The following is a 25,000-nucleotide window of genomic DNA, read 5'->3' on the forward strand; positions in this document are numbered from 1 at the left end:
CAGTATCTCTTTGGGGGTCATTATCTTTACGATATTTACAGTCTTTTGTTAATGTTTTTACGGCCATCCCCAACGGGCTTGCACTAAACACGCCGCAAAGGTGGATACATACCGGGTTAAAACCCGGTATGTATAGGTAGTGACCCTTGGGGGTCACCTACAGTATATTAGGAAAGATCCGAAAAATAAAGAGAGCAAATGGGGCTCATGAACTGAAGGACACGATTCCATCCTACAAACGGAAAGATCGAAAGTTTTCTAATTGAAGACTTCACAGATTTTATAGGGAAGGAAATCGAGAATACCAGTTTACCCAAGATTTTTCACACTACTGTTTTCGAGAGAATCACTACTGTCAGACTGTCAAGAATTTGAAGTCACGTTTTACCCTCCACGTTGATCTCGTCTGAATCCCCCTTTTCAAGTGAGGCCTGGCGAGGCTTCGCTATTCGTACCGCTGAGGTTGAAAAAACTGCCACGGTTCTATGAAGCCTTTATAAGACCACTCCTTCACTCAGTTTAAAGAGAAACAGAATTATGTTTAGATTGCATAGTGGTACGGGCTACCGCTCACAACTGGAGAGAGAGAGAGAGAGAGAGCTTGACTGCTTTTAGGGATATAAATTGTGGCAAGGGATAACCGTTGTACAAATGAAAGATGTCGAGACAGAGAGAGAAAAATTATTAAGGGATAGGCTATACATGGTGGGTAAGGGTTGCAATTCCACTCCTTAAAAATACAGATATTTAAATTTTTTTATTCCCTGTAAATTGTCGTCACAAGACCGGAGAGAGAGAGAGAGAGAGAGAGAGAGAGAGAGAGAGAGAGAGAGAGAGAGAACCGCCATATCCCAAAAGATGATGCTTCAGACCGTGCGGCGAAAAGTACCGATTCACCACCAGTCCTTTTAAAGCCGACCTGTCACAAAGACTGGGCCATCACCCTTAGACGAACAGGGAGGATGGGAAGAATTGGGTAAGGAAGGGGAGGATTGGGTGAGGACCAGAAGGACGGGGTGAGGAACGATCAGGTAACGGGGAGGAGAGGGTGGGTGAGAGAAAGTAGAAGGGATCGAGAGAGAGAGAGAGAGAGAGAGAGAGAGAGAGAGAGAGGGGTGGGGTGGGGAGGGGAGACAGGGAAGTGTGCGAGAGAGAGAGAGAGAGAGAGAGAGAGAGAGAGAGAGAGAGAGAGAGAGAGGTACTAACAGGAAGTAGGAAGTAGAAAGGAGGGGGTGTGGATGGGGAAGGGGAGAGAGGTAGTAGAATTGAAAGGAGAGAATAAGTGAGCACGATACTCTGTGCTTGGCAGCACAGAACAGAGAACTGGCGAGAAAGAGAGAGCGCGAGAGGGAGAAGGATAATTTTGGCGTTCGTTCTACTCCATGACCTTTTAAAGAGACACGTCGCATCAGAACTTTGCGTATGTGGCTGCAAGATAGCAATAATGTCCTGCATAAACAAATGTAATATATTTCCTTTTTCTGTGTGCAACAAGAATGGCTTACGGGCTGGATGACTTGTCGTCATCCAGCCCGGGGACAACCTCTCTCAACACTGTCCCTTATAAAGTATGCATGATAAAGGTGACTGGCTTCTATCTTCGGGAGGTGGGGGGGAGGGGGCAGGTAATGTCCTTACCGTCAGAACGTGTCGTCTCGACCCTCTCCTGCATGAGTCATTTTTGGCGGTGTGAGGACACTAAAGAGTAAAACCTCCGAAAACCTTTTCTTAAACAGAAACGTAAACAAATACTTGTTTCCTCTGTTGCTTTGGGGTTTCACTGACTCACTGCCACCTGCACTAAATTGTTATGTTTTGCTGCATGTGCCAATGGCGATTTTTTTTCTCTTCTAGACAGGGGCGTTTATTCTGCGATCAACCATCCACTTTTATCTAGGTTCGGGAGCGGCATGCATGCACAAATGCACTTCAAATACATTGGCATTACGGGTTGCAATTATAAGCTGCTTTCCAGTTTATCTCTTACCCGTCAGAAGTGGATCTTAATCATCATCATGAAAGACGCATATCAGCTATCTGGCCAGATAAGATAATTAGGTTAGCCACTTGAAAGAATAAAAAAAAAAACCATTTGGAGGTCAAGATAAAGAGGATGTTGACCTTCTACTTGAGAGCCTTTTTTCTTTTCTTTAAGGCCGATGAGAAGGCCAACGCAGTCTTCGTTTAGTTCAAAACGGAGGAAAAGAGTTCAACTTGGATTTCTTTCCTTAACATAATTGAAAAAAAAAAAATTCACTTTCCCAATGACATGCAGAAAGGCTCCGTCTCATGGTCAGAACAAGGCCAGTATTTATATTTCTACCTTTTGGCGTTTTTATGGGCTCCTTCTATTAGATGGATTTCTGTTTTAACAGAAAATATTTCACAATCATATACATACATACATACTGTATATACATACAAGCAAAAACCACAGGAAAGTAACAGTCAGAAGATCCGTACGAAGCGCTTTCGCGAAATGTTTATTCCAGCGTCGTCTGGAATAATCATCTCGCGAAAGCGCTTGGTGCAGCAGACCATCTGACTTTTATTTTCCCGTGGTTTTCGCTTACACTTAATTAAGTGAGTCTACTGTGATTTACTGAACACACACACACACACACACACACACACACACACACACACATATATATATATATATATATATATATATATATATATATATATATATATATATATATACATATATCGTTACCTAGTTCGGATACCCTGTATTTGAGATCGAATACTTGGTCGGACATCTGAAAAACTTCTTTTCTTTTCTTAATTTGGTTTCGTAGTAACAAGCGTTTAATGTGACGAAATCGAGAAGTTAAGAGGGTACCGTGGTTAATAAATAATACATATTTATCTGGCAAAAAGTGACCAGTAGATTCTACACACAAATATATATATATATATATATATATATATATATATATATATATATATATATATATATATATAATATATATATATATACATATACATACATATATATATATATAAAATATATGTAAATAAATAAATATGTATGTATATATATATATGTATATATATGTATGTATGCATGTATGTGTAGGTCTATCTATCTATATATATATATATATATATATATATATATATATATATATATATATATATATATATATATATATATATATATATATATATACATACACACACACATGTATACGCATTATAAATAATACCTCGGAACACTGAGCATAGTGCAATATTACACATGCCCATATACGAAAAGGCGGGGGGGATTGTAAAATCATAAAAAGGGAGGACTCTATAAATACACTTGAACAACAATGTGCTTGACCAAAGAACTTTATGAATACGATGCGATAAGACCCTGTCCCCATCCCCACCCGCCAACCCTCTCCACAACACCAATTCGGCAGTGGACCATCCGTGCTCTCGTAGTCGTTATTAAAAGATTCTGACAATGAAGTGTCCTCACGAAAGAGCGACTGCTATTTGCGAAGGACAATCCTGCTACTCTGGAGTCCTTTAACGCCATGTCTTTTGTCCGCCATTACACAGGATAATGACACTATAACAATACTAATAACAACAACCAAGTCAAACATTAATTTCTGAGCAGACTTCAACATATGAAAAACAAAGATATGAAGAAGAGAATAAACAGAGAAGAAAGTAACAGATCATCAGAAAGAACAAATATCACGACTGGCAACAAGAAGAGAATTGTCATACCACCATAAATGAAACAGGGAGTATCAACAATAATCCTTCGGCAGCAGAAGTAAATAGATACAAAAGTAATAAATAAACTGGTTGGTATTCGCTGCTTTCAGGAATGCTTCTTGATTCAGAAGATCATGGTAACCTTCTCTCCTGCAGATACTACGGGAGATAAATTTCATTTACATAGCACATATATGAATTGGAAGACACAATGCTATAACAAGATAATATTCACCGTGCTCCTTCAGTTTTCACTGACTCCATTAGCGACAGGAAGAAATATAACGCACATGTAATTGTGCATACAAATCGAGTCCTAATGGAGATGTTTCACAAACTGGTCAGGATTTATACCTGGCATTCCCTTTTCTCCTTGGCACACCTGCGCACACACACACACACGCATATATATATGGTATACATACATACATATATATATATATATATATGTACAATAAGCATATAGAAAATAAGTATACAGAATACTCAGACATGAAGAGAACTAAAAGAAGATAATTATCCAATGTGGTCCTTTGGTACTTGCAGACTCCCGTCAGCGGGAAAGGGAAAAAATTTCTCCAAAATCGGAAGAGACGAAAGCAAGGGCTTCCGAAATCCCAGAGTCCGCTGACCATAGCAACGTTGGGGCAAAAGAGGGGGACAAGATCTAGAGGATAACGCTTGGGACAGGCACAAAAGACACTCTAATCGGCGTTAGGATGCAAATGGCCCTGGGAGGGGGAAATGGAAGGGAGCCAATCTCCCACAAGGTCCATTCGGAGTCAAAGGTACCGCAATCCTAAGTCCAGAGGTGTTCTAAGAAGTTAGAAGGGCCCTTACAGTGATCTCGAAAAGCGCTTTGAGGGTAAGGTTTAGGAGAGGCACAAAGGACATTCCGAATGTACACTACAAATGTGAGTCAGCGGGGACGGGGGTGGGGAAAGGCCCTCTCCCAGATCTATGAGGTTCCCTTATAATCAATGTATGGTGTGGGGGGGGTGTCAGGGTTCACGTAATCCTAAGTCAAGAAGTGGTCTATGAAGTTCAACGGGTCCTTAGAAAGCTCGAATACGAGAGAGAGAGAGAGAGAGAGAGAGAGAGAGAGAGAGAGAGAGAGAGAGAGAGAGAAGAAGAAGAAGAAGAAGAACGACTGGTTAGTTTCTTAGGGAAAACTGAGTGTGACTACCGCAGGGCCACATGTGAGACCCACACAATTTCCCACGACTTAATCTTCACGTTCAACTTTATTACTTTTTTCAAAGGCCCTAAAGGTTCATGTGGCTTTGAAAGTGAGCTTTTCCACTTTGGAATAGCATTTCAGACGGAGTTTTTCCAAGATTTGGGAAGCGTGTATCTTCCTCTGAGGAGTTATAACACCAACGAGCAGCTTTAGTAAATAGCAACAATAACATCGCATAAGATACAGTAACTAGCACCAGAAATATAATAATAATAATAATAATAATAATAATAATAATAATAATAATAATAATAATAATAATAAGTAAAATATACACACTTTTATTAACAAGATGTATTTACTCAGTCTCCATCAATGGCATTTTGTAAAGGAAAAAATATGGCCACAACACCTTCTATATAATGTTTTCATCACCCTGGGGGTGACGCGAACCCGCGACATCTGAATGGCATACCACGAAACTAACCAACTATACCAACGGACCAGCTAATAATAATAATAATAATAATAATAATAGTAATAATAATAATAATAACAACAGGACGTGAATTACCAGCAACATAAAGCCTCAATCAATTACACCTCTCTGATAATAAGTTCCGCACCAGTCATTTTGAACAGACAGATTGAACATATGTAAGAGGAAATCCTAAAGAAAATTATTTTATCCTTTTTCAGGATTTCGTTAAAGGTTTTGCAGGCATTTGAAGAGGTTTAAAAAAGTACTTTTACCTTTGGAGAAGATCTCCTGTCTACCTGAGGATTAGAAACTTTTGACTGATTCAGTCATATCCATAAAAAAAATGTCTTGCACCCCAAATTTTATACTTAAATATTATTTAAATCTTCCAAAACCCTACATAATTCCTCCATCATTTTCAGACTTAAAAAAATCTGTCTACTGAATACCTTTTCAAAAGTACCTAATTAGGTCCAATTACATAGACAAATGTTTATATCCAAGATATTTGGAAAAATTCTAAAAACAAATCTGAAACCTGTAAAAACTTTAACTAAAGGCCTTTATGAAATCGATGTCCATTTAGGCCCTACAAAAACTTTCTCTTATCCACCCAGAAAGTCTTGAAAATATCCTCTAATCTTTTGAGATTTGGTACAAAATTCTATCTTTCCATCTAGTAAAACTAAAACATATCTTGGCAACTAAAAATTTAAAGGGAAATAATAACGATTTTAAGAATTTACTCTCTGTAATGACAAAAAAGTTGCAGATTACTTATCCAGTTGTAAATCACTGGATTCAAATCCGGGATAAACAATCTTCGGGGGGCTGGGGAATCTTATGAAGTTCCCCTGCTTATGTGTTAGGATTGTATTTTTTCAGAATGCTATTGCAATTTGCTTTTCTGATTGTCATATGTTTTTCTGTATACAGGAAATATTCTTTAATAATGTTGAGATGTCGTTTGTATAGATGTCTATGTTAAACTTCATAATTATAACAGCTTGTTATAGTTTCTTCAATAATGTGCATAAAGAAGGTTACGTCAGACAAGACCACGTGGCCATTGCCGGCCTTTGAATACTTACAGTTCTAGTTTAGCTCTGGTTGAAGGCTTTGTCACATACTGTAGGTACATACGAGACGATCGTAGGTAGTTTTCATGTTAGTATGGGTATACTTGCATCATCTTAAGTCTCACCGAGGGTAGAAACCACGTGCTGATTGCTATAAGCCAGCCTTTGATTGCGTATAGCTCTGGTTGAGGAATTTGTTCTGTACGTCCATAGAAAATTCTGTGGGGTTTTAAACAGGCAAGTAACGAGTAAAAGATTCATTCTAATACTAGGGGTCGTGCTGCGTTGATCAAGTTTAAATCATTCCCTCTCTCTATCTCTCATATATAAATTGGTGATGTAAAGTACATTATTGTTGGTCTCTTTGGTTTTGTTTTTAATTGTGAAGTTTAACGGACAGAACTGTGTTAGTGAGTAATGGCCGCTGCAGCATGTAAGGTATATAAATGATTGGAAACCATGGTTTCTGGGTGTATTGTTTAGATCCATCTATCTTTTGTGATTATTTGTGATTTAGTGATTGATAGAACAGTCACGTGAAGGTGAAAAGTTTTGGTACCACCTGGACGTTTTTGATATATTTGCGTTTTTCCTATTTTATGTAGATGTATATTTTGTCATAGTATTGTTCATATTGTATGTTTGTTGAATTTTATTTTCTCTCAAAATCTTAACATTTTTGCTTTGATAATCAAACATTTTGTTTCATAACTAAAGTCAAGAATTAATTAAAACTGAACTTCCAAAATTACTGAAATTTAATTTCAGAGTAACAGTGGTAGGATTAATTATTTTTGTAAGTGAATCGGAGTTTTGTTCCATCAGGTTTTTGAAATGATTTGAATCAACGAGAAAGATTTGCAGTGGAAATACAGAACTTAATAGAGTGATACCCTTTAATATAATATAGTATATTTTATATTCAAATACTGAAACCTCACATTTTTCATAAGTCTTTTACGGGATCACTGATTGCCCTTAGAGTATTCAGTCATATTTGTTTGTTGCCAGAGTTCCGGTATCTGACTGTAATTGAGGTAAATTTTGAAATCTGTATTTGGTAAGTGTGTGATAACCAGGTATCTGGAATAACATCGTAATAATATATATATATATATATATATATATATATATATATATATATATGTATATACATATACAGTATATATATATATGTGTATGTGTGTATATATATATATATATATTGTATATATATAAATGTGTATGTGTGTATATATATGTATATATATACATATATATTCTCTGTATAAAAGTCATTGTCCATAAGGATAACACATTGCTTTCGTGCTGGTGCGTCTCTCTCTCTCTCTCTCTCTCTCTCTCTCTCTCTCTCTCTCTCTCTCTCTCTCTCTAAAGGTCATTGGCCCAGAAGGTTTACGCATTGTGTTCATGCTGCGTCTGTATCTCTCTCCTAGCGTCGTTTCTCTCGTCGCTGTCATAGGAATGGAGGTAGTAGATGTCGTAGCACAAGAAGATAAGAAGTAACATTAAAAGTAGCAGCAAATCAAAACAACACGAATTATTATTGTTGATTTTGTAAAGAATATTACAAACAATAATTAGAAGCATAAGTATCAAAATAATAATAAAAAAATAATAATAATAATAATAATAATAATAATAATAATAAAAATAGAATATATATCTTATATATACCCGACAGTCAATATACCCAACCCGACGTTTAAGACACCCCTGACACAGAAGCATGGTACCCTACAGAGAGAGAGAGAGAGAGAGAGAGAGAGAGAGAGAGAGAGAGAGAGAGGCGGCTTCCTGCACCGCCCGACGGAATGACACGTGGTCGTCCTGCAAAATTAAGCGCACTATTTCAGAGACAGTTGCACAGCGTAAACCCTCCTCTGGCATTCAATGCACAATAGCCGATGAATGCATTGGGTTATTAGTTTACAATCAGGAACTGCCGCTACAAATGTCAAGAGCCATAATTAGGTGATATACGCGTTTCACAGGCCATTGCGTCTGCTAGCACGTGGTGTTTGTTCAGTATTCTGTTGGCTAAATTATCGGTATTTGGAGTATATAACTGACCACGTTTTTTAATGATCATGGGATACACAAAGAAAAAATATAGTTCCCTATACGCACACACACACACACACACGTGTATATATCATATGTATAAAGTAAGTATACCTTAGTTTTAATCTCCCCCTGAGAGTCTTATATTCTATTGCTCAAAACAAACTATTGATACGGTTTGTCAGAGAGTCCTTTTTTTTGCCTCACTACTTCTTCAGTCTATTCTTTCTAAATATAAAAGCAAGACGCCAGAAGAACAGGTGACAAAAAAAATAAAAACCGATGCGAAATCATGGTGACGGATTTGGAGGCGCTGACGGCAGACGTTATAACCAAAAAGACAGTATCAGAGTGAAACAGAGCCATCAGTGCTAAATGATAAATACTTTAGATGAGAAATGATGGCGGTCTGAAACCATGACTGCCTGAGCGATTTAGCACAAATGATGTGTCTTTTCAACAACTGCTTTCCAAATAAGACGCATTTGTTTTTGGAAGAAACCTTAAAACGTGATAGTTTGCAGCCAAAGCCCTCAATGTTTCTAATGACTTGTTCTGATCAACCAGCGTGCTGCCTGGTATCAATATGATTCCACGAAGGCACAAGCTCACGAATAAGTATAATTCGTTCTCACAAATACAGTGTCTCCCTACAGGGAAGATCAAACAAAAAGTACCGAACTACAGAGTACGAGTAGCAGTTAAGTTCCAATAAAATCCAAAGTCAAAACATCACAGTAAGTAAAAGAAAACGATGCAAATGACACACACATACATTATATATATATATATATATATATATATATATATATATATATATATATATATATATATATATATATATATATATATATATATATATATATATATATATATATATATATATATACATATGTGTGTGTGTGTGTGTGTGTGTGTGTGTGTGTGTGTGTGTGTGTGAGAGAGAGAGAGAGAGAGAGAGAGAGAGAGAGAGAGAGAGAGAGAGAGAGAGAGAGTTAAAAAGCACTCTTCGGTGCAGAGTAAATCTGCAATACATTCGGTCACCAACATCTGAACAATAATGGAAACACCAGGCAAAGTCAGACTGATGGTCAATGATAATATTCATTGATATTATGCAAGACATCCAAAACAATAGAGGTCAACAAATAGAAAACACCCAACCGTGCCAATGCATTGCAAACAATATCGTAACGAGCAAATCAACTAATCGCTCCACGCCAACTGTTTATTAAGAGCGAAATTAATAGAGATGAGCGAAGCTGCGTGCGAGCATCGCTCTAATCGTACGTCTGGCAATGGAGTGAAGGGAGGCGAGGAAAGAAAGACAGAAAGAAAGACATGTCTACGTCAACACATTCCCCACCCCCTCCCCACCACTCCAAACCAGTTAAAATAATTTGACTACAACAAATATCTATCCCCCTCTCGGAAACCGTCCTCCTACCCCTGCCAAAACCAGTTGTTGGGTTGGTCACTTTTCCAACATTCGAGGATGGCGTGATAGTATGAGGGAGGGTGCGGGGGGGGGAGGTTGGATAATTTTGTCAAACATATTCTGGCCAAAGTTTTCGCGGAGTAAAGGACTATGTAATTAACGCTCAGTATTTTCCTCCGATTACAATGGGAAAGCACAATGTAAAAAAGCATTTTCAACTGGCAAGCTATAAAATCATCGGAGGTTTTGGACTGAATTTCGATTTACAAATTAAAAGACCGTCATCACCAACAAATAGCGGTCGTCATTTCACTGAGAAAAGCGCTATGTCATCATGTGTTATCAATCATCATTCAACATTATTATCGCAAGTTTACCTGCTAGTACGTTGCCTATCCGAAAGGTACGAGCCAACGCGAAACAAGAGCAAAGCAAACAAACAGGCCCGTACCTCAGCAACAAATGCTTATGCGACAACAAACGCCTTCGAGGAACGCCAACTGAACTGCACCCAATCAAACAATATCCAATCCTCTTGATGTGGGTGGCAGTTGGCAACTTGAAACTGAAATAAAATATAAGCACAAGGGGACCATTTGCTAGGGAGAGAAGAGAAAGAAGAAAGTAGATGAGAAAATGTTGAACCTCCATGACCATCATTTTCTTGGGAGATTAGAGTCTTCTTCTTTCTCTGCATCTTTTCCCACTTCTGTGAGGGGTCGATGTCTCTGACAGCTTTCCTCCACCTGGCTCGGTCAAACACGTCGTCCTCTGACTATTGTTTGTCTCTCACATCTTCTCTAACTACATCCATCCATCCATCTCTTGGGAGATTAGAATTAATGCTTAAAATGACAATGGGTTTCTTGGGAAAGGAAAGCATTTTTCGAATGATAAATGGATTTCTTTGATGACGCCAATAATCAATAGAATGACAATCGTTTTAATGGAAGAATATATTTTCAAATGACAAAGGCTACAAGAAGCATTATATTTTTATCATGAATCAAAAATATATATGTTCCATTAAAAGACGAAAACAGTTGAAATACTTGGAAACGACCATTAAAAAAATGGGATCATTTCTTGATAGTGACCCCCACGGGTTTTAACCCAGTATGTATCCACCTTTGCGGAGTGTTTAGTACAAGCCTGTTGGGGATGACCGTAAAAACATATAGCAAAGACTGTAAATATCATAAAGATAATGACTCCCAAGAAATATTAGCCCTAGATAACGACCCTCGAAAGCCCTCGAGGGTCACTATCTAGGAAAGATAAAAAAAAAAAAAACGTTCCCTCAAAGGAAGGAGATTTCAAATTAAAAAAATTCAGAATTTCTACTGGTACACCTTCAACTATCATAAACAGAACGAATCTAACGGGAACATGATTAACTTTTGCCTACACCACATACCTTACTGAAAAAAGTGGGCTTTCATTGGAATAGGATTTGTCCCTATCTACTGCCTCATCCTCATCCCTTCTCAATATCGATGCTTCCACGAGGAATTTTGTAGTTACTGAGCCACTCACACACAAACCACCAGGTGTGATGTACTCATCAGATTTATAACCGGAAAGGCGAGATCGATCGCTCGTGTGACCAAGAGAGTTGGATTGTAAAGAACGTAGTCTCACGAACGTTGTATGGAGAAGTATGCAGAGGCTCATGATTTGTTTAAATCTAAAATGACTAATTTTCTAGCCATCTCTCTCTCTCTCTCTCTCTCTCTCTCTCTCTCTCTCTCTCTCTCTCTCTCTCTCTCTCTCTCTCTCTCTCTTTAACACTGTACTGAACTGAAGTGAATATAGAATTTAGGCCAAAAGCCAAGCACTGGGACCTGTGAGGTCATTCAGCGCTTAAACGGAAATTGACAGTAAAAGGTTTGAAAGGTGTAACGGAAGGAAAAGCTCTCAGTCGCACTGTGAATCAATTGTTAAGAGAGGGTGGAAAGTAGCACATATGGTACATTGCTCATTCTTCTAGCGCGTGGAATAGATCAGCGTTCGATCCCGAACCGGGCAAGGTTGTCAATCACCTGTTGTGGGTCACAGACTGGGTGAGGGAGAGGGAGAGGGAGAGGGAGAGGGAAAGGGAAAGAGAAATGCGATCAGTAATCCGTGAAAATGTAAACCACCAAACCTCCTCAATTAAAAATGGGAAGGCTTCGACACGGTATTCTCCCCCATCAGGGGTGACACCAGTCACAAGATATTCAGATTTGGTGGAATGTTACTTTGTCATTTCAGCGAACCATTACAAGTCGTCATTCAAATTCGATCTTACACTTCCTACCCAATTTCTAAGTTACATTGGATATTGTTGCTTTCAGTTACCAATACTAAATAATAATGAAAGAAACCAAACAGGGAAAAATAAGGCCTCGATGAGGTTATTCCTTCCTCGATGGGGTGAAACCATTCTATAGATCATATCACGTATACTTTACCTATAGAGAGAGACATCCGAGGTGGACTACAACTTGAGCAAATCTGTGGGTTCTACTATATAATACATACTGTGTGTGTGTGTGACACGAACACACACACGCACACAATTAAAAATATATCAAGTTCACCTCAGGAAAATCTCGACGTGCAAAATTGAAGATAGCCTAAAATAAATGGTTTACTCCAGTAGTACCCCTTCACTACCTTCTGTAAGGGAGAGCGACTGAAGTATACAAAGTCAAAGAGCTTACTAGCATCTTCCATTACCTATGCAAACACACACTGACATCAAAGGCAAACCCAATCAAAGGCAATTCCGTTAGATAAAAAAAAAAAGTTGCCGTGAGGCAAAATGCTGGGTCATATTGCAAAATAGTTCGTTCACAGACCTAATAATAATAATAATAATAATAATAATAATAATAATAATAATAATAATAATAATAATCAAAACGTGCATGTTTGTCTATACAGGTTAACTTTATAAACACACACACACATATATATAGATGGTTAAGTACTTCTCTCTTTCGTCTGAAATTGGGCCGTTTTCAATGCATGATTAGAATACGTATCTGTTCGTAGAACCCTCCTCATTTGTTTTTTTTTTTTCTTTGCGTTACCTTGTTCACTTAATCTGATAGACTTTTCTTCCGGTTTGTAATAAACGGCCATTTGTTACCGAGATGCAAAATGTCGGCTCTTAGTATATATATATATATATATACATGTGTGTGTACCAAGGGCGGATGGCGAGGCACACGGACAATTAACAGCTTTTATTGTGGCCGACGGCGTTTCGCAATAATCCATTGCATTTTCAAGGCTGCAATGACACACTTTTTGTTTAATAAAAAAGGGACGTCACTACATAAAATTATAAAGATAAAAATAAAAAATATATATATATACATTTCTTAAAATATCTTAAGATAAACCTGTAATTTCTCTACTGTTCTGTTTGCTTTCGACTAGTTTTACCTTTTTCTGTTTAGTAATTTTTTAGCCATGTACTGGGTAGGTTTGTATTAAGATATTTTAAGAAATGTATATATTTTTTTGTTTTTATCTTTATAATTTTATGTAGTGACGTCCCTTTTTTTTTATTAAACAAAATTGTGTCACTGCAGCCTTGAAAATGCAATGGATTATTGCGAAACGCCGTCGACCACAATAAAAGCTGTTGATTGTCCATGTGCCTCTCCATCTGCCCTTGGTCTCCGTATATATTAGGCTTCTGCCTTCATCATCGTCGTATATATATATATATATATATATATATATATATATATATATATATATATATATATATATATATATATGATTATTATCACTTTTGTTGATTCATTTATCACACATTACAGGTGAAAAATGAAAGGGGTGTAGGTCCTGACCGGTTTCGACATCTGCCATTGACGAAGGACTGATCAGAGTGTGAGAAGTCACAAATATATATACTACAAGAACCTGACGAACATACACAACCGTTAGAGGCTCCATATCCCCCCACTCAGGCCGGTGTCGAGGTATGAGTGGGGATATATAATGTGTATATATATATATATATTTGTGATATATATATCAATGGCTGAAATATACTGTGGTAATATATATATATATATATATATATATATATATATATATATATATATAAATATATATATATATATATATATAAAATATATATATATATATATATATAATATAATATATATAAATATTATATATATAATATAACCCACATATATTTACGAAGACTCCCTATATGGACAAACTTGCATGTGTTTGTTCTAAAATGGCTTGTTCCCTATAAATATTGCACGTTTTGATTATTATTATTATTATTATTATTATTATTATTATTATTATTATTATTACTGGTCCGGATCTGTGAACGAACTATTTTGCACTAAGAGCCAGCATTTTGCCTCTCGGTAACAAAAGACCGGAAGAAAAGTCCAGCTGAGAAAGTGAACCAAGTAGGCTAACGCAAAGAAAAGAACAAATAAATAAACGGAGAGGGTTCTATGAACAGATACATACACATTGTTCAAAGCAGGCACTGAAAAAAGGTTCCATTTCAGACAGATAAGAGAAGTGCTTAACAATCCATTTATATAATGAGGTTGCTACCCCCGTGGCCAGGCCTCCACAATTGTTGCAGAAACCTAGCTGTTTGTGACGCCTGACTCCACTGCTGGTTACTCACCCAAGCACTGACCAGAACCAATATTATCGAACTTTGCTCATCGAGGAACTGACGGTTTATTCTTTCACTCCATATCACTACTTGGTTCGTGCATACAGTATACTGCCGGTTTGCAAATGACATTGAGCAAGGACTTCCACATGCACAATGGAGCACCACTACATGTAAGCCAAGAAGCATCATGCGGACATCGGTTGTAATGAGGCTCGAGAGGCCATCAGTGAGTGAAGTTTCAAAAAACAGCATCGGAGCAATCAATCGCAATGGGCATCCATGGATATATTCAACCATTCTGTGTGTAATTACGTTTAGACTTGCAGTCATTCAGCGGGGCCACCTCTTCTCACCAACAGCCCTTGAGAAGTAGCCTAAATAGAATGTGGTCCGAGGTTCAAGACAGGTAACGTCCCAAGGGTCGGTACTTGTTGTCTCGACTCTCTCCCTTTTTGACGGTATAGATATACCAGTATTATCATAATTAAAAAAGGGAAACGCCATTCTATTCTGGGACCGATCGTGTTTACAGCTTGTATCATGAAACGGGTTGTCAGGCCACACCCTGGGACTGGTCGGTCACGTGGGTGAACACTAATGCATGCTTCAGACATACCACCTTTGGGCTCTGTTTTTCTAAACCATTCAAGTAAACCGCTGAGTTTCTTGACCCGATACCCAAGCATTTTTGGAGGGAAGATTTATGTACAACATCCAGAACAGGGGTCATTACACCTGTGACCTACTGGCGCACAAGTACTGTGCATGAAAACATGCATATTACAAAATACCAAACTTAATTATGGGTAAAAAATATTTTGCATAAAAATGAACCGACACATGTCCGATGGCAAGGCTAGGTTGGATAACGTTAGTCTTCTTTTTTAAAAAAGCTATTTATCGTCTGTCCCGTTGCTTTTTCTTGCTAAATCTACAAACGGTCATTATAGTGGAAACTTTCTTGGCAAGTTATTTTAGTCTCGTTTCATGCGAATGCTTGCACGTTCTTAATTATACAAGAGCGGGAGTGAGAGTCTCCTTGGCTTGGTTTATTTTGGCAGGACAAGGCGGCCCACCTTCATTTGCACCTAACTGCCACGAACTCTATGTCCTGGTGAATTATTTCAATTGCTTCCTGCAGTTGGAATACCCTTCTTGTTTCCGTTTTCCTGTTCCCAGTTCTCCGTCATTATTATTATTCGTGGTAATGTGGGATACTCTCACCACTCACACCTACCTTGTTTAGTGAGTTCGTATAACACTTCGAAAGGAAGAGCGTCTTCTAATATTTGCTCTTCATATCCAAAACTGGCAGAAGTGCGAGTATCCAAATAAAGACAGGATGTCGGGTAACTGGTCTTTGTAGCTTCATGTACTCCAAAATAGCTTTAACCACGCTACTGAATCATAACGATTCGTTACAATTAGGGTAAGGTTAAAGTTAAAGAAGTCGAACAGCTAGTATACGTCACAACATACCAAAGAAAATTGATGAAAAGCAAAAGGTACAAATCAGTGCAACTGTTGGACCAGAAAACGGACGCTTCAAAGCATCTTGTACCATCCATAGTGCGTCACCTATTGCAGACAGTAAGGAGTGTAACCCCGAAAGAGGCCCACGGCTGCAGAGCTGCAGAGCCTTTGACATTAACAGCTGAGGATGACGGTGGCATCGGGGTCACCATCATCATCATCATCATTATCATCAACTGACGGCCTTCATGAAAGTCTCAGTCGGGTTACGCTTCCCTGAGGACACTGACCTCCGGATTTGATTTCAATTGCAAAGTCAGGGTTTAGGTCACGTGCAGTGTGGGAGGCTTGTTACGTATTGATTACCAGCGGCAAGTCTCTTCGTAACAAAACCTCAATAGAAGACAAGTGTCTGAGTAACTACAATTTTAACCAACACAATAGTATTCTCTTGGATATTATCTTGGATGCTTCATTGTATAACAACAGCAAAAATGACTGTTCAGAGCATGGTTAACGTTCAATCCTTACGTGAAACAAAACATGGCAGTCGGGTATCAAGGGCTGTAATCTGCATGTCTGACCGAGATGCAAAAGTGCTATGCATTCTTTCGCTGCTTATTTTTAATTGGTTTGTCTTCATGTATTATTTTCATTTCTCTTGTTTGGTGTAGTGAAACTACACTCTTTACGAGATAAAATCAAATAAAACAGACTTTTGCACACGCATATTTTACTACTTCCCTATAAGTCCTGTAACCATGAGAGAGAGAGAGAGAGAGAGAGAGAGAGAGAGAGAGAGAGAGAGAGAGAGAGAGAGAGAGAATTACATCATGGAAAAACTACTCAATAAAGAAACACCGACAATACTGAATATCTTACGAATGGTTTCGCGTCCGTTGGGTGAAGATTAACTCGTTGAGGTACTTTCGTTTTCATGGAATACATTCAACAGAGCTATAACAATCAAAACTAGTTCTCTCTCTTCTCTCTTCGTCTCTGTATACCCTAGCTGCGACCTACAACACTCATCTAATAACTAGATACCTAAGATTCATACAAAGGCACCCTAGATTTTTAGGGGAAGCGCCCACCAGTCCCTCGTCTAGTTCGAACTAGATCTTTGGTAATCACAGCTTCTTTTATTACCCCCTCTACCTCCATTAAAAATACACACACAGTCTACACAAAACACCTAAATCAACTTTCAAAAATATAACCAAAGTTACCCCCACTGCAAAAGAAAATACTGTATGTTGCACTTGCGAATCCACTTGCAAAATTACCATCAACCTTCCGATACACTTACAATTTGCCCCGGGGAGACTACCTTCCACGCAGAAAGAGATTCACAAACTTTGGTCACTAGTTTCTCCACCAAGAAGCTTTTGATCAGGAGAATTTTCGTTGGACGGGCTTAGTGGGACTTGCACTTCGCTTGATTGAAATTTGTCATTAGATCAGTCACAAAATGTATGACAGAAAAATCGTTTAATGCACAAACATCATTCCACTGACAAAAAAAAAAAAAAGCAAATACTGTGTGTGTGTGTGTGCACGACTCCAAAATCTTCTCATTGAAAATAAAGAAATGAGTACATAGGTGAATACAGATTAATCATTCAGAATAAAAGTAACTGAAATGTACAACGAAGCGAGCGACTTGCACTGCATACAAAGCCTAAAATCTTTTCCGCTACAAATATCATTCAGCGTAACTACATATCAGCAATTAAAAAATAAACATTATTGAGTGTCATAAAATTCACAATAATTCTAGAAGCAAGTAAATGCTTGCACTCTCACTGTTCTAAAAAAAAAAGTGTTTCCTAATAATTACAAGCGTCTGTTCGCTAAGATAGCCTACATATAAAATATTTTTCCAGGGAACTATCTGCTTAGCCTATATCTTATTATACACACAACTGTTTCACTCGTAGCAATTTACTTGTACTAATGTACACATATAGCAAATATCTTGATAAGTAACTAAATAACTGTTTCAGACAAGCATATAATCAGTATTTTTACAAGAAAAAATACCTTTAGTCACACAGTCCTACAACAAAAAATCTGCAAGTCACTAGAGGCTTGCATTGAATTCAGGCAGGCATACACTAAATTCTTAAGAAGCAAACTCAAGAATATTTAAAAAACGAAGAACAACATAGAACAGACTTCAAGTGATCGCAAAATCTAGAGAGAACAAAATAGGAGGTGAGGGGAAGCGGGGGGGGTTAAGCCAACAGCCCTTTGGGGATTCTCAAGGTCTGAGCTATTCAGCTGACGACAAATGGCTCTCTAACAGATGGACCAAACGCATGACCGTACGTACGCACGAGCTCGAAGCTTTGGTAAATTATTTTGTGGAACTTGCTTTGGGCAAGTTGAAAAGTCTAAGGTCAAGATATACTATAAGCCTTACCTTATACCTTACGCTTGGGCTATACTTTAATCGTATTACAGATCTAGGTTATATTCTAAGCTTAAGCTATCAAGAATACATGTCTATCAATCCATTCCGCCCCACCGTCTCTCTATTTCTGCTAAATCTTTGAGCTCGTCTCATTTTTTCTCTCCCACTGTCGTACCTATAACCCCCTGCCTGAGTTGCAAAACCACACAGCAATGCGCAAAAGGAGCTCAACCCAAACGCGAGTGACATCGCAATGAAACAGCAATGAATGACAATAATTAAAGGTGACAGTGGTTAGCAGTATACCGCCAGTATCTCCCGCGCGCAGTGAGCTAACCGGTTTTGCTCTTACTGAAACTGTCACTGTCCGTTGTTAGGAAGTGTTTACCGAGATTCTGTAAAAAACAAGTTTAAATAAAAGTTTCCAAACAGGAGCCTTCCTAGCGTCACACTCCACTTTGGAAACTATCAAAAGGGAACTGTCAGAAAGTGAAATAAAATTATTTGTAAACGGCTTGTCCTTATTGTCATGAAAATGTTTACACTGACACTTATGAAACTCCGCCCCTTAAAGAGATTTTGTCAAAAACCTGCTTGGTCTTTGCAACGTTGCAAGAACAAACCGCCCCCGGCTCCTAGTAGACTGCAGCTTTTCTCATTCAATACAGAAGGGCATCTTCGACGTTCTTTTTCATGTACCGTCGACTCCGCTTGATAAATCTAGAAGCCAAATGAGAGAGTCAGGATGAGTTTTGCGGCTAGAGAGAGAGAGAGAGAGAGAGAGAGAGAGAGAGAGAGAGAGAGAGAGAGAGAGAGAGAGAGAGAAGCTAGTTTATGTTAGAAAATCCAGCAATACACGATGCGTGAGAAAGGCAGTTGTTATTGTACGTTTATCCTGGAATGTCTCGACCCTTGGCAAAGGAGGCAAAGGAGTTTTACTTAGGGTTCAAGTCCCACTACGACCCACTGCCCTTTACACATTACAACTAAAGCTTTTTACTAAATTGCACATTAACGGTAAAGCTGTTTACAAGTTACAGTATGCTTAACCTTCGCCTTTTATCCGAGCATGTGACCAACATGCGTATACAACCTCTCACTGCCAAGAATGAATGGAGTAATCCAGCCTATACGGGTGCAGTGCTGTGCACTACTGTATTCAAGGGTATCTGGGCACTGTGCATCAATATATGTCACAAATTCCAACATGAGTAAAGCACATCAAGTCTGATTCACAAGAACATGATTAGCGGAGCACAAAGCTATTTCATAACGACAAAAAAGCGAAGTGAAACGTTAAAAACTTAGCGGAACGAATTTAGTCTCAAACTCCCACTTGTCTGCCTCCATTACCACTGGAGTATCCATACCGTTAAAAACTACGAAAATACACCAGACATTTGAGACGACAAGTACCGACCTTTGGGACGTTATGCACCGTTCTGAAAGTTCGATAGAGGTACCTTCGTTCTGCATAGGCCTACTTAATTTAATTAAACAGGGGCAATCGGAGAGACTTGGGGCTTATTGCCAGAAGAACTATAGTTGTTGCACACAGAGAATTAGAGATATAGCCTACACTGCGTTGTATTATCATTATCATTGTTGCTATTACTGTAAAAGTTCTGGGAGTGATTTCTGCCAATGAGTGCCACAAGTTCCCCTGACAGTGACTGACACTTGTAATAACCAATTAAATCGAGAGCCTGAATAAACCTATCTAAGCAGAGAGGCAAAGAAAAGACTGTTAGGCTTTACACTTTACTCGAAAAAACGACGAAATATATAACAATATATTGGGTTTTGTCTCCTATATTCAGCACTGAATTCTTTTCCAGGATTTGCATACAAGTTTTTTCTTTCTATACGAAAGAAATAAAAAAGGAACATCAGATTAACACCGCCACACTGCCTGTCAGGTTCAATAAAAACAATAATGTAATAAATGAAATTAAATTATACGATTCAAATGTCCTGTCAAGTTCCATTTATAAAAAAAAAGATATGGAAAAATGTGACATTCCCGTATGAACTGACAGACTAAAATAAAAAAAAAACACTAAATTGAATAGTTATGTCACAAGCGGGCCTATCAGGCATGGAATAAAAATGAGAAGATGACAGAAAGAGATGGAATAAAAAATCAGAAGAAAAATGAGAGAGAGAGAGAGAGAGAGAGAGAGAGAGAGAGAGAGAGAGAGAGAGAGAGAGAGAGAGAGAGTTTCCGTAACCCTGCGCAATCTTAGAACCATTACTTGGATTATTTTTTCGTTGCAGACGACACATGACTTGGGAGACCTATTGTCCTTATGTAGCCTTGGCTACATAAGGACAAACAAAATGGGAGGGGCTTAAATCATGGACAGTGATAAATAACAAAACAGGCGTAGACAAAATCCCCAAGGTTACCTGTAAAGGGAAACAGTTAATCTGAGGCCACTTGAGACACAAAACTGCAGTTTAATAAATTTTAAATTGCTGAGAGAGGAAGAGTTGGCTACATAGAACTAAAGATATAATTACGAATACGGAGAGAGAGAGAGAGAGAGAGAGAGAGAGAGAGAGAGAGAGAGCACATTAACATTCATTCGAGAGGCAGCCAAAATGCAAAATGTTAAGATATGCTTTTGTTACATAGGAGTTGTCAGTCTTATATCCCTCTTGCCGCTGTTCCCTTGACAGAAACGCACTTGCTCAACGTCACCGTAAATTCTACTGAAACCTCTGACAGAGGTAGAGGTGTTCATCAGACCCCTCCCCTCTCTCTCTCTCTCTCTCTCTCTCTCTCTCTCTCTCTCTCTCTCTCTCTCTCATACGAATACGATATTGACCTTAATAGGCAGTAATTCAGTGTTTCCACTAAAATGTCAAACATTTCTCGTAAATTCTTAACATAAATGAGCACCTTAGTGAGAATATTATGCTTACTTTGGGTGATAATTTTGGCATGGCTGTTCCGAAGACGACTGAAAGATCTAATGGGAATATTCCGAAACCGAAACATCTAGTAGGAATCTTGCAAACGTGACTGAATACCCTAGAGAGAATAGTCCTAATGAGACTGGCATTCTAAACAGTGTTCCCAACACGACTGCAATCCCAGCAAGAATATCATTAAAGCAAAAGAGAGGGAAATAACAAAACCCTCTGGGGTACCACGGCAGCAATTCCAACCGTGGGCATGTCTTTCTCCCGATTTCCAGTTCCTCGTTGGGCGAATGGGTTCCGTTCTCAGCTGGCACTCTGCTGGCCGCGAGTTCGAATCTCCGACCGGCCAATGAAGAATAAGAGGAATTTATTTCTGGTGATAGAAATTCATTTCTCGCTATAATGTGGTTCGGATTCCACAATAAGCTGTAGGATCCGTTGCTAGGTAACCAATTGGTTCTTAACCACGTAAAATAAGTCTAATCCTTCTGGCCAGCCCTCTCTAGGAGAGCTATTAATCAGCTCCGTGGTCTGGTTAAACCAAGGTATACTTTTTTTTTTTATCTCCCGATTTCTATAACCTTCCTTCTTTCAAGAGATAGAAGGTCTATCGTTTCCGTAGTAAGGTCAAGTTTACTCTGCCCTTCTTTCCTTCTGTTCCCCTTCTGGTCGTCCGTGATCCTCAGATTGCAAAGGACACTACACTTCCCTACCAAGGGGTCTTCGCTCTTTTGATATATAATTGATATCATCAACTACAACAATGGAATCAGGGAAAACCCCCCCAACTTCATCAGAGGCGCCCTCCGGGGTGAAAAGGATCCGGAGGAGATAGGGTTGGCAAAAATCTTGGCAGCGTCTTCGAGCCATGGTAATGACGTCATCAGTTTTATAGGATGACAAAGAGAGAGAGAGAGAGAGAGAGAGAGAGAGAGAGAGAGAGAGACGAATGGGTGTTAATATTCATTCGCTTCTTTATATGAAAAATAATTTACTCAAAACGAAAGCTTTTCCATCTAAAGTAATAATACTAATAAGGGTAACAATAACCAATCTTATTCTTTTAGAGGCAGGACCAATCGCTTAATTTCCTAACGCACCACTTGGCCCCCACACCTCCACACTTTTCCACTCGCTTATTTCAGTTCTCGTCAAATGTAAAAGAATTCGACAGATGCTTGTACGTAAGAACAGAACGGACGTACGTACACCCTCTTCCTGGGAAAGACTGAAGCTTGTTGGAGTCGTTATATATTTCTCGTTCGGATTCAATGTTTACAGAGGCCAGCGTATCCGTAAGTGCGAGAAAACTGCATAATAATAATAATAATAATAATAATAATAATAATAATAATAATAATAATAATAATAATAATAATAATAATAATAAAACAGTGTTCACTTTCGTAGAGCTCAACTAACACCATTAGGTAAAAACAAATAAAAATAACGACAACAATAGCTATGAGGATAAATGAAGCAAATGAAAATACTAATGACTACACCAGCAATAATGAACAACACATAATACTTGACACCGATGTCAAACTCCACTTCATTCGAATGTACAGTAGGAGAGCCTACTATACTCAAGAAAGACTGGGCCTGTTGAATGAATGAAAAAGTGCGATCTGGAAGACTTGATTGGAACAGACTGCTATATACTGACGACATGCAAGGCCAAATGAGTAAACATAATCATGCAAGGCACTGTTTACCTCGTCTTCTTTCAACATACGAGGATGACGTGAGGAGACTTTACGATAGTGCAAGTACACACATGAAAATCAGTAATCTCTCTCTCTCTCTCTCTCTCTCTCTCTCTCTCTCTCACATGCGAGCAAACGCACACACACGCACATATACTGATGCAAAAAGATCAACACGAAACGCCAAAAAAAAACTTCAACAGCTCTTAAAGCTTGTGTTGAAGTAATACTTTTTTTTTTTTTTTTTTTTTTTTGCAAAAATGTGAAATTTTCAAGGCTTTCTGCCCCTACTTGAACTAGCAGGACTCAAAAATAAACAAGTAAAAAATGTGATGAAGAAAAAATCGAGTTTTCAGTACAGCCGCTACAGCGCATAATCAAGGTCACCGAAAATAGGTCATCTTTCGGTAGTCTTGTTACAATGCTGTATGAGCCGCGGCCCATGAATCTTTAACCATGGCTAGGTGGTGGCATACCCTATATCGTTGCCAGAAGCACGATCATGGCTAACTTTAACCTTAAATGAAATAAAAACTACTGAGGCTACAGGGCTGCAATTTGTTATGTTTGATGAATGGAGGGTGGATGATCAACATACCAATTTGCATCCCTCTAGCCTAAGTAGTTTTTAAGATCTGAGGACGGACAGAAAAAGTGCGGACAGAATAAAGTGCGGACTGACAGACAAAGCCGGCACAACAGTTTTCGTTTACAGAGAACTAAAAAGAGGAAAGAAAAGTCTATCAACAGACCATGTAAACTAGTAATAATGTTCATATTCTTCATATTACCTCTAAAACCTGGAACACACTGAAGAAATGTCCACCAAATTTCTTTCGGAACTGTCAACATTCCCATTCATTTGAAGCGCCCCGTTGTCACGTTGACCGGCGCCAGAAGTCTTTTACTTGATCTACTGTAGCGGAACGTCTTCCTGATGTGTTGTTGTTGTTGCTATGCTCATGGGTTTAAAAGAGGTTATGCTTTTGCTGTTAAAAAATCATGCACTACTGCGACGATTTTAATTACACTTCTCTTTTGTATCAATTCAATTGTTAGTTGATTTACATTTATTCACTTGCTATTCCCCTATCACTACTTCTATTTTAACTTTGCAAGTTTAAGACCTTTAATGTTTCATTTCATCTATATGAACATTAGGGTATTCTGAATAATAATAATAATAATAATAATAATAATAATAATAATAATAATAATAATAATAATAATAATAATCCAACCTCTTTTGGTACGGATATAAAACCTTGGAACTCCCAGCAAAATTGATCTAATCTAACAATTCACGGTAAACAAAAGGCAAGGGCATTCTGAGTTCTCCGTTAGCAACAAAAAACAAATACATCATCGTGTACATAGATGATACTGCAGAAATAGTGTACGTGAAGACCACTGCACACAGGGTATGCACATAAAATACAAGAAACGGCTGTTCGATATCGTAGTCTGAGACAAGACTGTGTTATGTCTCCAAGGTTGTTTAATGTGTTTATTTATGGAAAGAGCGAGCTATCAGAGAAAGTAAAATGAATAATGAATGCAGTGCGGATTGGGTGATATTTTTGTAGATAGTACACTGTTGACTGGGATAGCGAAAAGATACTCCGGAACCAAATGCTGCAAGAGGAGAAAAATTGGGAGTGAATCTGAGCAAGAGTAAGATTATAAGGGTAAAAATGGAAACCAGAACGGTGGGAAAAACAATGTTGACATACATCATGGAAACAGGTTCATTTGCGTGAGTGCCACGTGTGTACGAGTATGAATTGGCAAATGCTGGGGAAGCCTCACAAACTTCACTGTATAAGCGGTTCATCCAGAATCAAAAGTTTCGGTA

General features: G+C 38.3%; 1 protein-coding gene across 3 annotated transcripts in view; it reads right to left on the reverse strand.

Moving 5' to 3' along the window:
- Window positions 1-25,000, reverse strand: part of LOC136831332 (uncharacterized) — a 237,997-nt gene that overhangs the window by 178,097 nt on the left and 34,900 nt on the right. The window lies entirely within an intron of this gene.

Source organism: Macrobrachium rosenbergii, chromosome 48 (genome assembly GCF_040412425.1).
Source record: "Macrobrachium rosenbergii isolate ZJJX-2024 chromosome 48, ASM4041242v1, whole genome shotgun sequence".
In the NCBI taxonomy this organism is placed as follows: Eukaryota; Metazoa; Arthropoda; class Malacostraca; order Decapoda; family Palaemonidae; genus Macrobrachium; species Macrobrachium rosenbergii.